Source organism: Myotis lucifugus, unplaced genomic scaffold (genome assembly GCF_000147115.1).
Source record: "Myotis lucifugus unplaced genomic scaffold, Myoluc2.0 scaffold_4422, whole genome shotgun sequence".
NCBI classification, from domain to species: domain Eukaryota; kingdom Metazoa; phylum Chordata; class Mammalia; order Chiroptera; family Vespertilionidae; genus Myotis; species Myotis lucifugus.
The window spans coordinates 804-12058 of NW_005875470.1; the positions used below are offsets into that span (position 1 = coordinate 804).

Sequence of the window (11255 nt, forward strand, 5' to 3'; positions counted from 1 at the left end):
AGGCTCCTAGACTCGGGCCCTGGGTTTTGCGTGGATTGTTTCTGACTCTTCTTCACTTATTGATGTGAGAGAGGAAGGGGGAGAGACACCAACCTGCTGCCCACTTACTTCTGCGTCCCTTCTCCTTCCCCATGGGAAAGGGAAAGCGCAAGGAAAGGCCGGGCGGGCCCCAGAGGCAGAGCGCCCGTCGGTTGACTCTCGTATGTGCCCTGACCAGGGCTCGAACCCACAACCTTGGCAAATCTGGACGATGTGCTAACCAGCTGAGCTACCAGCCAGGGCCAGAATCACTGTTCTCACCCCAGAAAGATCTGACCGAGAAAATGGCGCCGTGAGGCCCGCGGGCCCAAAGGCCGTGCTGATCCTGGCGGTCTGGCCGCACCCCTGGCCGGAGCCCTGGCACCAGCCGAGGGAAGACCCTGCCCGGCCGTCCTGCCCCTGCGCCCGGGCAGCACAGGCGACAGGCCCGCAGGTGAGCAGGACACCAAGCACCTGCCCCCGCTCTGGCCGCCAGCCGGGCCTGGAGGGAGCCGGCAGCCCCAGGCCCAGCCTCCTCTGCCCAAGAGCAGTCTGTGGGCCTCTGAGGCCCTGAGCCCCTGCGGGACCCCCCCTCCCTATGGGTGTCTCCGGGGAAGCCCTGGCCTCGGGGCACCACTTCGGCCTCAGACATTGGAGGGCTCCTCAGCTCTGACACCTCCGGGGACCTCGGCCTGGACCCCGGCAGAGCCTTTGGCCCCACACTTGTGGACGTGGGACCTGTGGGTCCCGCTGGCCCTTTGCTGAGGGGCAGACACGCTCCCCAGGCCCGCCCACTGCAGCCCCGCAGAGGGGAAGGCAGACCGGAGCGCGGGCAGGTGTCCTCAGGGAACCAAAGCCTGAGGAGCCCGCGGCCACCCACCCTTCAGTTCATGACAACGTGTCTGCCAGTGAGTGCCTGGCACCTGTCGCGAGCCCAGCGGCACGGAGGCGGCCAGGGCCTCTGCCCGGACGTGCCCTCCTCCCCGGGACCCGGGGGCCCAGCAGGAGGCGGGCGCCCCCCTGGCAGGCGAGGCCAGGTCTTCGGAGTCAGGGAGGAGACCCCCCTCGGGACCTCCCTCTCCACACCTGTCCTGAGGAGTCGGTGCTCATCCTTCCGGATAAACCCCGTATTCCAAGCTCCAGGCCTCGTTCGGAAAGGCTGGCTGAGTGAACGGCAGATGGGTCCTCACAGCCCCAGGCCTGGGAGCTCCAGAGGGGTCAGGGACTCAGCCGGCTGAGCCACCTCTTCCGTGCAGCCTTCCATGATCGCTCTGCAGCCCCCTGGCCCCACCCACGCCCACGCGGGCACCCAGCACAGGGGACGGGCCACCTCAGGTGAACTGGGCAGGTCGAAGGTCAGCCTTAGCTTCCCCGGACCAAACACCATGATGAGGCGAGTGACCCAGGGAGGTGTGTCTGGGTGTCACAGGCTGACCGCACAGCGGACTTTGGCAGGGAGAGTGTGTTGACAAGTGAAAGGAAAGCAAAAGAAAGGCGCCAGGCCTCTGTCACAGACTGAAGAGGGCGGCCCAGCTGTGGCTCAAGGGCTAGAGCGTCGGCCTGTGGACTGAAGGGTCCCCCTGTTCAATTCCAGTCAAGGGCACAGGCCCAGGTTGTGGGCTTGATCCCCAGTGGGGGGCGAGCAGGAGGCAGCCGAACAATGACTCTCATCATTGATGTTTCTATCTCCCTCTCCCTTCCTCTCTGAAATCAGGAAGCTTAAAAAAAAAAAAAAAAGAGGGTGAACTCCAGAGACCTCGCTGCCCGGCCTGGCCACCTTTGCTGTCGGGCATTTGCCTGCCGCCTCCAGGCCCTGCCCGCCTCCCGGTCCCCAACCTGCTTGGTTTCCATGACACCGCAGACCCTGAATGCTAACGACTGTATTACGTGGACTCTCGGTCTCAAACATCGTTATCTACTTGCGCCTCTCCCGGCAAACGCCCTGCGGGTCACGAGACGTGCTGTTTGTGTGCCGGCCCCTCCCCCCGGCGTCCCTGTGACCTGGTGTCCCCGTGGGCGTGACCTGGGGTGTCCCCGTGGGTGTGGAGTGGGGCTCCCGCAGGGCAGGCCTGGCCAGGCTGCCCTTCCTGCTGCTCAAAGCCGGGCCCCTCTGAACCTGCCCCGAAGCCCTGACGCCCGCCCTCAGCCAGACACCCCCGGCCACTCTTCCGACTCTCCCCGGGGCCCCGCACGACTGCAGAGTCTGGTAGACAGACACCCCGACACACCCCTCTGCCCCTAAACCGAAACCACCTGGGCAGGTGCCACAGCCGCTCACAGCCCCTGTCGCCAGCTCAGCCAGCGCCGGGCATTCGGCCCAAACCAAGTGCCACCCGATGTGTCCGAACTGCCCGCCCGCACACGGACGGCCCGAGACCCACCAGGCCTCCCGGAGCAGGCGGCAGGGGCGGGCGGCTTTGAGGCGGAGTGAGCTCGGGTGCTGGGCAGGGAGGCGGTCACCAGCCTGCGACTGTCCAGCAGCCCCTCAGTGACTCCACCCCAGGGACCCGCACGGCGAGGGTGTCCACCTGGGAGCACGGGGAGCCCGGGAGGACGAGCAGCAGTGACTGGCCTGGGCTTGCGCTGGGGCCTGGGAGGGGCTGGGAGATCCGGCACTGATGGTGTCTGGGGCACCTTCTCCGCTGAGAACAGCTGCTAGGGCGTCGGGCCCTGGCGGGAAGGGGGCCAGGGAGGAGGCGGCAGCGTCCCGGGCGGGGTGCCAGCCTGCGAGGTGTAAGCATGTACCTGCGATATTTGGGACGGACTTAGATTTAAAAAGGCGGAGGGACCCCAGGCAAACCAACTCCTCACAGCCTTTGCCGGGCGGTCCCCACCGCCTGCGGCCACCCTGTCCCCCCATCCTCGTTCCTGTCGAAAGAGAAATTCCGGTTCCCCCCCCCCCCCCCCCCCCCCCCCCGGCACAGTCCCCGGGGCAGGAGGGCTCCCCACCCCCCCTGCGTGGAAAGCAGTTTTCATTCTTCAGAGCACCACCCGTGGGGGGGCTGGACTCAGACATGAAAGAGGCAGTGTGCCCCACGCACCCCCTTGGCTGGGGCAGTGCCGGCGGCTCACGGTTGTTTGTGAGTGTAGGTGCTGTGTGCGCACCCCCAGGAGTGCCCGTGCGTGCGTGTGCACCAGTGTAGGCGCAGGTGCGTGCCCGAGTGTGCGCCCCGACCCCGCTGGGCGTGCCCGGGGCGCAGGGCACATCTCTGACCCCCCAGAGCCGGCCACGGCGACGCGGCAGCTCCGTCCTCTCCCCTCCCGGCACTGGGAGCCCCGTCTTGGCGGCAAGAGGGGAGTCCCGCGCGCACTCTCCGGAGACCCAGAGTCCAGGGAACCCCTCCAGACGCGGAGCTGCGTCCCGCCCTCCGAGCCCCACTCCCGCCCGTGCGCCCCTCACCTGCCCGTCGGGCCCGCGCCTGCTCGATGTCCCGCAGCCGCTGGTCTGCACGCTGCGCGGAGCCGGGACGGGAGGAAAACTGGCGGCTCCAGGGCGGGGCCGCGCGGAGGCGGAGGCGGAGGCGGAGGAGGGGGGTGAGGCTCCAGGGCCGGGAGGCGCTGCCCCAAGTCCCAGATGCGAGGAGGCCCCGGTTATGGGAAGTCACGGGAGTGGCGGGAACTGCCGAGGCCACCGGGAAGGAAAGCGTTACTTCTTGGCACCGAGTCCCGCATTAGGTCTCATCTCCCGCGCGCGTTGGAGGGGGCGCCGGGAAACGCCCCCCAGAACCGTGCAGGCTGAGGATTGTGGGAAATGCGGTTGGGTTCCCCTGGGGGTGCCCGGGGCGTGCGGGAGGGAGTCAGGTGCTCCCTGAACAGGGGGCACCCCCGACCCCACCCCCCTCGGGCGCCGGGAGGCTGTGCGCTCAGGCCCTGGAGGCCCCCGCGGGTCCGGGGGGGGGGAGGGGTTTTGGGGGAGCCCTGCGCTCGGCGTGCAGGTGGGTGTCGTTTTGTTAATCCTCCCGGAGGTGTTTTCCCAGTTGCTTCTCCGAGAGCGTGGAGGAGGAGGAGGAGGAGGAGGAGGAGGAGGAGGAGGAGGGGGTGAGAGAGAGAGTGGAGGGTGGCAGTTGGATGGAAAGGACAGTCCCCCGCGGTGTCCCGAAGGGTTGGCCTTGGGAGATGGGACGAGGCGGGGTCCTCACAGGACCCCCCCCAGCACCTGTGCAGCGTGACGTGCCGCCCCCCCAGGGCACAGAGGCCCTAGAGAGGGGCCCCGGGACCAGAATGCCGTCCAGGTCCTCTCTCAGGCCCCAGGGGCGGTTGGGGGGGCTTGTCCCTGAGGCCACCTCCCAAATCAGCCCGCCCTTCCCTCCAGCAGAGGCCCCTCCGTCAGCGCTCAGCTGGGGCAAGTCCCTGGGGCTGTTCAGGCAGGAGGGCTGTCTGTCCCTCACAACCAGGTGCCGCGGGTTCGAGGCCCCGGTAAAGCAGTTAATCCAAAAAGGAACCGGCTCCTTCTGCAGCCGCACAAACCCCTGGTCCTGGAAGGGCGTGAACCAGCTGGTGCCTCACCGGGCTCCTGTGTCGCTCCCTCGTGCACGTGTCACTTAGCAGGAATGTCCTGTGCAGACACGCACACGCACACGCACACGCACATGCATCCATCGCGGGTACCTTTCCTGGGCTATGGGCGCCGGGCGCTCATCCTGGCGGGCGAGGCTCCTCTGCCTGCACCTGCCTCTCGGGCGTCTCCCTGTTTGTCCGGAGCCACAGCCGTATCACGCGACGTGTGCAGTTTCACTTTCCTGAAGTGCTGGGATTTCTCAGATTTCCGTCAGGATTTCCTGTTAACCAAACGCACCATCAGCAGCTTGTTCTTAATGCTGCAGGAGGGCGGCCATGGCTACCTAAGCTCCCGGCCACCACCTCCTCTAGCCCCGTCTTCCCCCTCCGCATCCCCCTTCACTGGCTGCAGCTCTGTGCCTCGACGGTCCTGCACCCCATCCATTGTTGCACCCCCTCCTGTCCTCTGATGGCTGAAGCGAGCTCTGGGGTCCCGTCAGGTCAGGGTCAGTGAGGGGTGCTGATCTCGCACACACTCGTGGCTTCTATCAGCTTCAGTATCTGTCACTGAGGCTGGGTTGGAATCTCACCAGGACAGGGGATTAGCAATTTCTCCTTGTAGCCCTGGCCTGTGTTGGTCAGTGGTTAGAGTGTTGGCCGGTGCTCCAAAGGGTCGAGAGTTCGATTCCTGGCCCCGGTTGGGGTGAGTGCAGGAGGCAACCATTGATGTTTCTCCAATTGATGTCTTTTTCCTCCCTCCCTCCCATTCTCTCTAAAAACCAATGGAAAAAATGTCCTTGGGTGAGGATTAACAACAATAAATAACATTTCTCCTTGTGATTCTAGCAATATTCAATAATCTATTTGGAAGTTATTTTATTTGATGCATAAATGTATTTTTTAAATTTCTTGGTTTGAGAGAAAGAGGAAGGGAGAGAAGCAGCAATTTGTTGTTCTACTTATTTATACACTAGAGGCCCAGTGCCCAAAATTTGTGCACAGGTAGGGTCCCTGGGCCTGGCCAGCGATCAGGGCTGACCTGTGGGGTGACTGGCGGGGTGATCGAGGGGTTCCCTGCTGTCACCCGCCTTGGCTGGCCTGGGGCTGTGGGCAGCTCCTGTGTTGAGCATCTACCCCCTGGTGGTCAGCGCACGTCATAGCACCCTGTCCTTCTGCCGTTCAGTTGATTTGCATATTAGGCTTTTATTATACAGGATTCATTGGTTGATTCTTTTTTTAAAAATATATTTTATTGATTTTTTTACAGAGAGGAAGGGAGAGGGATAGAGAGTTAGAAACATCGATGAGAGAGAAACATCCATCAGCTGCCTCCTGCACACCCCCCACTGGGGATGTGCCCGCAAAAAAGGTACATGCCCTTGACCGGAATTGAACCTGGGACCTTTCAGTCCGCAGGCCGGTGCTCTATCCACTGAGCCAAATCGGTTATGGCTGGTTGATTCTTTTAAAAAATGTTTTTACTGATTTTTAGAGAAAGAGGAAGGGAGAGGGATAGAGAGAAAGAAACATCAATGAAAGAGAAACATCATTGATCAGCTGCCTCCTGCATGCCCCCTACTGAGGATTGAGCCAGCAACTGACCAGGAACCAGCAATCCTCCTGCATGCCCCCTACTGAGGGTGAACCCCCACAGTGGGCTGTGGTCTTGACCCCCCGACAGGGGCATAAGGAGGAGGTCATGTCTGTCCTTGAAACAAATGAGGCAACTCCAACCCTTCCTGACCATCCTGCTATACCCCACTTCCCACCCACTCCCTGGGCCTGGCCTCCCTCTGGTCCCCAAACAGCAAGACCCCCCCCCCTTGTCTGGTCCTCTGAGCTCAGGGGGTCCTGCGTGACGGGCCCAGATGGGCGGGCAGGAAGTGGCATGTGGGTCTGCCTAGGGTAGCGGGTCTGAGCCAATGCAGCTTTTCCCAGGCCCAGTGGGGCCTGCGGTGCTTTGCTGCCAGGGGGCCTGGCCTGCACCCAGACCCCACCAGGCACGGGGTGTGTGGAGCTGAGTGTTGGGTTCAGAGCCACTCCCATGGGATCCTCACCTGCAGAGGCCTGGCGCCCCCTCGACTTTGACAGCAAATACCCCCTCCTCTGTCCTTAGTGTTTGCTGGACTGTGTCACTTGGCAAACATTAGCCGGGGCTGGGGGGAGATGGGGCTGGGGGGAGACAGGGCTGGAGGGGGAGACGGGGCTGGGTGGATATGGGGTTAGGGGAGACGATGGGGCTGGGGGGGAGCCGGGGCTGGGGGGGAGCCGGGGCTGGGGGGAGCCGGGGCTGGGGGAGCGAGGGCTGTGGGAGCCTGCTCCCTCCTCCCCAGGACCGACTACCGTGATGGGGTTGCACTGTGTTTACAGCTCCCGCCCGTCCAGGTCAGAGCCTCTCTAGCCACACCATCCTCAGATGCCCTCGTCCTGCCACAGGAGTCACGCGTGGGCCCCGATGGAACCGTCACACCCATCAACCTCTGCCTTTGGCTGCCTGCCTCCGAGTCCCCAAACTGCCTGGGAACCAGGACCTTCTGTGGGAAGACACTCACCCCAACTTAGCTGCAGGGTGGGTGGGTCCGGAGGGATGCGCCCTTCGACCTGAGGCCCTTCTGGGAGACCCTCCTCCAGCCCGAGCCTGGGGAGAGGACGAGGGAGGCTCCAGAGGCAGCTCGGAACCAGCGGTTCTGACCCAGGGAGACTCCGGGCTGGACCGGGGCCGGGGGAGGAAGGCCTTCTCCAGGGCGGCTGGTCCAGGGGAGGGTCCTGGGAATCCGTGTGGGAGGAGCTGGAGGAGGCGAGCTGGAAAGGAAAAGCGTTCCCACCCCCTCCAGCACGATTTCACACCCACAGCAGGCGATCTCTCAGTTTTTCTCACGCACCAGCCCTCCTGGCCCGGGCTGTGCTGGCGAGGAGCTGGGATTAGTCACCAAGGCCACGTGACTGGCACGGCTCCTGTCTGCCCACCGTCAGGATGATCTGGCGATGGACGCTGACGCCCTCCGTCCTTGTCTGCCAGCCACGAGCACGTCTTCAGGACAAGCCCACAGAGGGGGGTGCCGACTGCCTCCTCTGGGGGGTGCCGTGGGGGGGGGTTGTGGGTCACTCTTGGCATTGGCTGCACCAAGTTCCCCTCCTGTGGGCAGAGAACAGGCTGCGGTGTCTGTCACTCACCTGGTCCCCGCGCGGCCAGTCCTCTGTCTCCATCTCTGCCCGTCGCGCCCGGTGGCTCTGTCCTCACAGGTGGGTCCAGGTGCCAGCGCCAGCAAAGCTCCGGACGGCCAGCCCGGGGTCCGCCTGCCGCGCGTGTCCCCGGGGAGCCTCGCAGGGTCGGCCGTGTCCCGGCGAGGCCCTGGTCACTTCGTCTCTGGGTGCAGCTTCGTGGGGCACAGCCGCCCCTCCGCCAGGAGGAAGGGGCTCTGCTGGGACGGGATGGGGTGACTGCCGTGAAGGCCAGCGGTTTCTGTGTAAGTGCCCGGCGCAAGCACCGCCTGCCCCACAGCGAGGTGGGCACAGTTCTGGCCCAGAAGATGGCCGTGCCGCCCAGGACCGGCGCCTGGGTGGCCAAAGGGCCCTCCCCACACTCTGGTCCGGAACTGGCTGCCGGGCGGAAAGGGAACCCTGAGCCCAGGCCCTGGCCCCACGTGTGGCGGGAAACAGTTTCATGACCTCCTCTCCGAAGTGCGTCCTGACACCTGGGAACACGGCTTGCTTCACGAGTGGGCAGGCAGCGTAGGCTGCAGGCTGCACGCATTCGTTTAATAGCTTCGTTCTTACAGGTTTTCTAGGTAAAAACTTAGAATCAGGCCGACGTCTTCTAAGAACCTCAGTCCTGCCCCTTGAGCCATGGACATAAAGTTGACTTTTAAACTTTCAGTTTGTCTGTCACCGAGAGACACCTGAACCGACGTGGAGGGCCGCGAGGCCCGGGCGGAGGATGTGGGCGCCGTGCAGCCCAGCGTCCCCAGAGCCGGACGCCTGGAGTCCCCACTTCCAAAGGGGAGAACTTTCGGCTTCACCCGCGGGCGCGCCGGGCATCTGCCACGCCCTCCAGGGCCCGACCCAACCCAGGGCCGGCGGGTCACTTTCCCACGTTGCTGATGTCTTTGAAAAGCTTGGATGCTAAGGAGCTGGCGTTTTAAGCTGTGCCAGGCGACCCTGGAGTCAACCCTCTCAGCGTGACATGAGCATCGTGTCTGGCGTCTGCAGGCTGCCCAGCCCTGCCCCCCACGCGGGGCCTCCCCCCAGTCCCGGGGCAGAGACGCCCCGGGCGAGCATCAGGCCCCCAGGCTGTGCGGCAGCTCCTGCAGCCGAGGGTAGCCGTTGGGCGGGATGCAGGGCCCGGATTTGGAGAAGACACCCTGTTTCTCCGGTTCTCAGGGGACTTTCCCTGGACTGGAGCCCAGCCGAGCGGCTGCACCCAGCGATTGGGGCCCGTCAGCCGGGCAGGAACTTGGCTGCTGGAGGCGGAGACCCTCAGGGACAAGCCAGGCCTCTCCTCACTGGCCTCGCCCGCTTGCAGGTGAGCGCACCTGTGTGATCACGGCCTGTCCCGGGGCCTGGCACAGGCGAGCCCCAAACGGGTGTGGCCGTCCCTAGAGCCCCGTTTACAAAGATGGGGACGGGGACCCCAGGCAGAGCCCGGGCAGTGCTGTGGGCCGTGGCAGCGCCGTTTCCTGGGAGTATCATAAACGGAAGGTCACGACCTGATGACAGCGGGGGGTCGGGGCCTCCCGTCCGTCCCAGCCAGACACAGCCCTGCACCCCGAAACCCAGGCACCTGCCCAGGCCCTGGGGGGCGTCCGCGGGCACGCCAGGTGCCCACTCGCACCCACTCGGCACGAGTGCAAACAGGCGCACATCCCGGCGAGCACGCCGCACCCTCGCACGTGCTCACACCCACCAGCGTCTCCAGGGCCTGGCCGCTCAGAGGGACGGGGTGGGGGGCTCCCCGGGGAGAGGCTGGGACCCCACCCGGACACAGACACGCCCCGCCCAGCCTCGCCCACCGGCCGGGTCCCTGTGGGGCGAGGACCCAGGATCCGGCTCAGGAGGCAGCGCCGGGCGGGGGGCGGGCTGCGGGCTGCGGGCTGCGGACCCGGACAGTTTGGGGCGGGGCAGTGCCGGCCCAGGGTCCACGCCCCGCGGGACAACCACCAGGGGGCGCTGCTGGCAAACGGCCCGTGGCTTCGAGTCCAGGAGTCCACGGCCTGGAGCGATGTCGGGCTTCACCCCGCCCCCGCCCCCGGAGCCACTCATCCCACAAACATGGGGGACTCTGCCGAGCGGGAAGGACGGTGGACACCCCGCTTCCCGGGCAAGGCCCCGCGAAGGCCTCCCTCCCGACTCCGGGTGGCGCCCCAGCCCCGTGGCGGCAGCGGGAGGGGGGCAGGAGGTAACGAAGCCAAGCGAGGCCACAGGCCGGGCCGGCCGGTAGGACCGCGCCTTACCTACCGGAAGGGGCAGCGAGGCGGCTCCGGTTCCAGATGGCGGCCAGGGATGGCCTCCCAGGCGGCGGGGAACTCGCCCAACTGCCCCGGGAAGCCCGTGGCGAACAGAGGGCCCCGCGGCGGTGAGCGCGCCCAGGGCGCACATGTCCCGTCCGGGCCAGTCCCTCCCGCTCCACTTCGCTGTGAGCCCGAAGCTGCTTTCACAGTAAATCTTCCCCAAAAATGTCCTTTTAAGCGAGTCTTCAAAGCGGAAGGGAGCCAAGGCGCGGGAGATGCATAGAAAGTGGAAGCAGCGCGATCGGCCGTCTCCGAGATGCACCAGGGACCCGCTACGGGAGCGGGAAGGATGAGGCCCGCCGGGTCGGGGCCAGGGGACCCGCTGCGGACGAGGACCGGAGGGACGGAGGGACAGAGGGACGGAGGGACGAGGACCGGAGGGTCGGAGGGACGGAGGGACGAGGGTCGGAGGGTCGGAGGGTCGGAGGGTCGGAGGGACGGAGGGACGGAGGGTCGGAGGGACGAGGACCGGAGGGACGGAGGGACGGAGGACCGGAGGGACGGAGGGACGGAGGGACGAGGACCGGAGGGTCGGAGGGACGGAGGGACGAGGACCGGAGGGTCGGAGGGACGGAGGGACGAGGACCGGAGGGTCGGAGGGACGGAGGGACGAGGACCGGAGGGTCGGAGGGACGGAGGACCGGAGGGACGGAGGGACGGAGGGTCGGAGGGACGAGGGACGGAGGGTCGGAGGGACGAGGACCGGAGGGACGGAGGGTCAGAGGGTCGGAGGGACGGAGGACCGGAGGGACGGAGGACCGGAGGGTCGGAGGGTCGGAGGGACGAGGACCGGAGGGTCGGAGGGACGGAGGGACGAGGACCGGAGGGTCGGAGGGACGGAGGGACGGAGGGACGAGGACCGGAGGGTCGGAGGGACGGAGGGACCGGCCGCGGTGCCGGAACCGTGGCCAGAGGGCCGCCTGGAACGGTCCCCGACCGGAGGGACAGGTGTCAAGATGGCGCCGGGACCTGCACGTGGCCGCCCAGCGGGGAGGTGCTGACTCAGCAGTTTCAGGCGCGGTGGGCGGGGCCTCACAGGCGTATGCAGATAAGCCCAGGGCATCATGGGAAACCAGCCTTTATATTCGCAGGCGGCGGTCGCCCCTCCTTTCCCTGGGACGCCCCGAGGAGGGAGGCGTCCGCGGGGTGAGAGGGTCCCGGGAACATGGCGGGGGAGGGAGGGGGAGGCCCGAACTGTCCGGTGTGGCCTGGGGCATCGGCTCAGGGGCTGGG

The 11255-nt window shown here is 65.9% G+C and overlaps 1 long non-coding RNA gene across 1 annotated transcript; it reads right to left on the bottom strand.

Annotated features, from left to right (window-relative positions):
- Window positions 1-1745: 1745 nt before the first annotated feature.
- On the bottom strand, window positions 1746-7391 carry LOC111824709. Its single transcript, XR_002827793.1, has 4 exons — window positions 7068-7391; window positions 4627-4796; window positions 3419-3637; window positions 1746-2763 (listed from the first exon to the last, which is right to left on the bottom strand). It is a non-coding gene; the product is annotated as an uncharacterized LOC111824709 (long non-coding RNA).
- Window positions 7392-11255: the final 3864 nt, after the last annotated feature.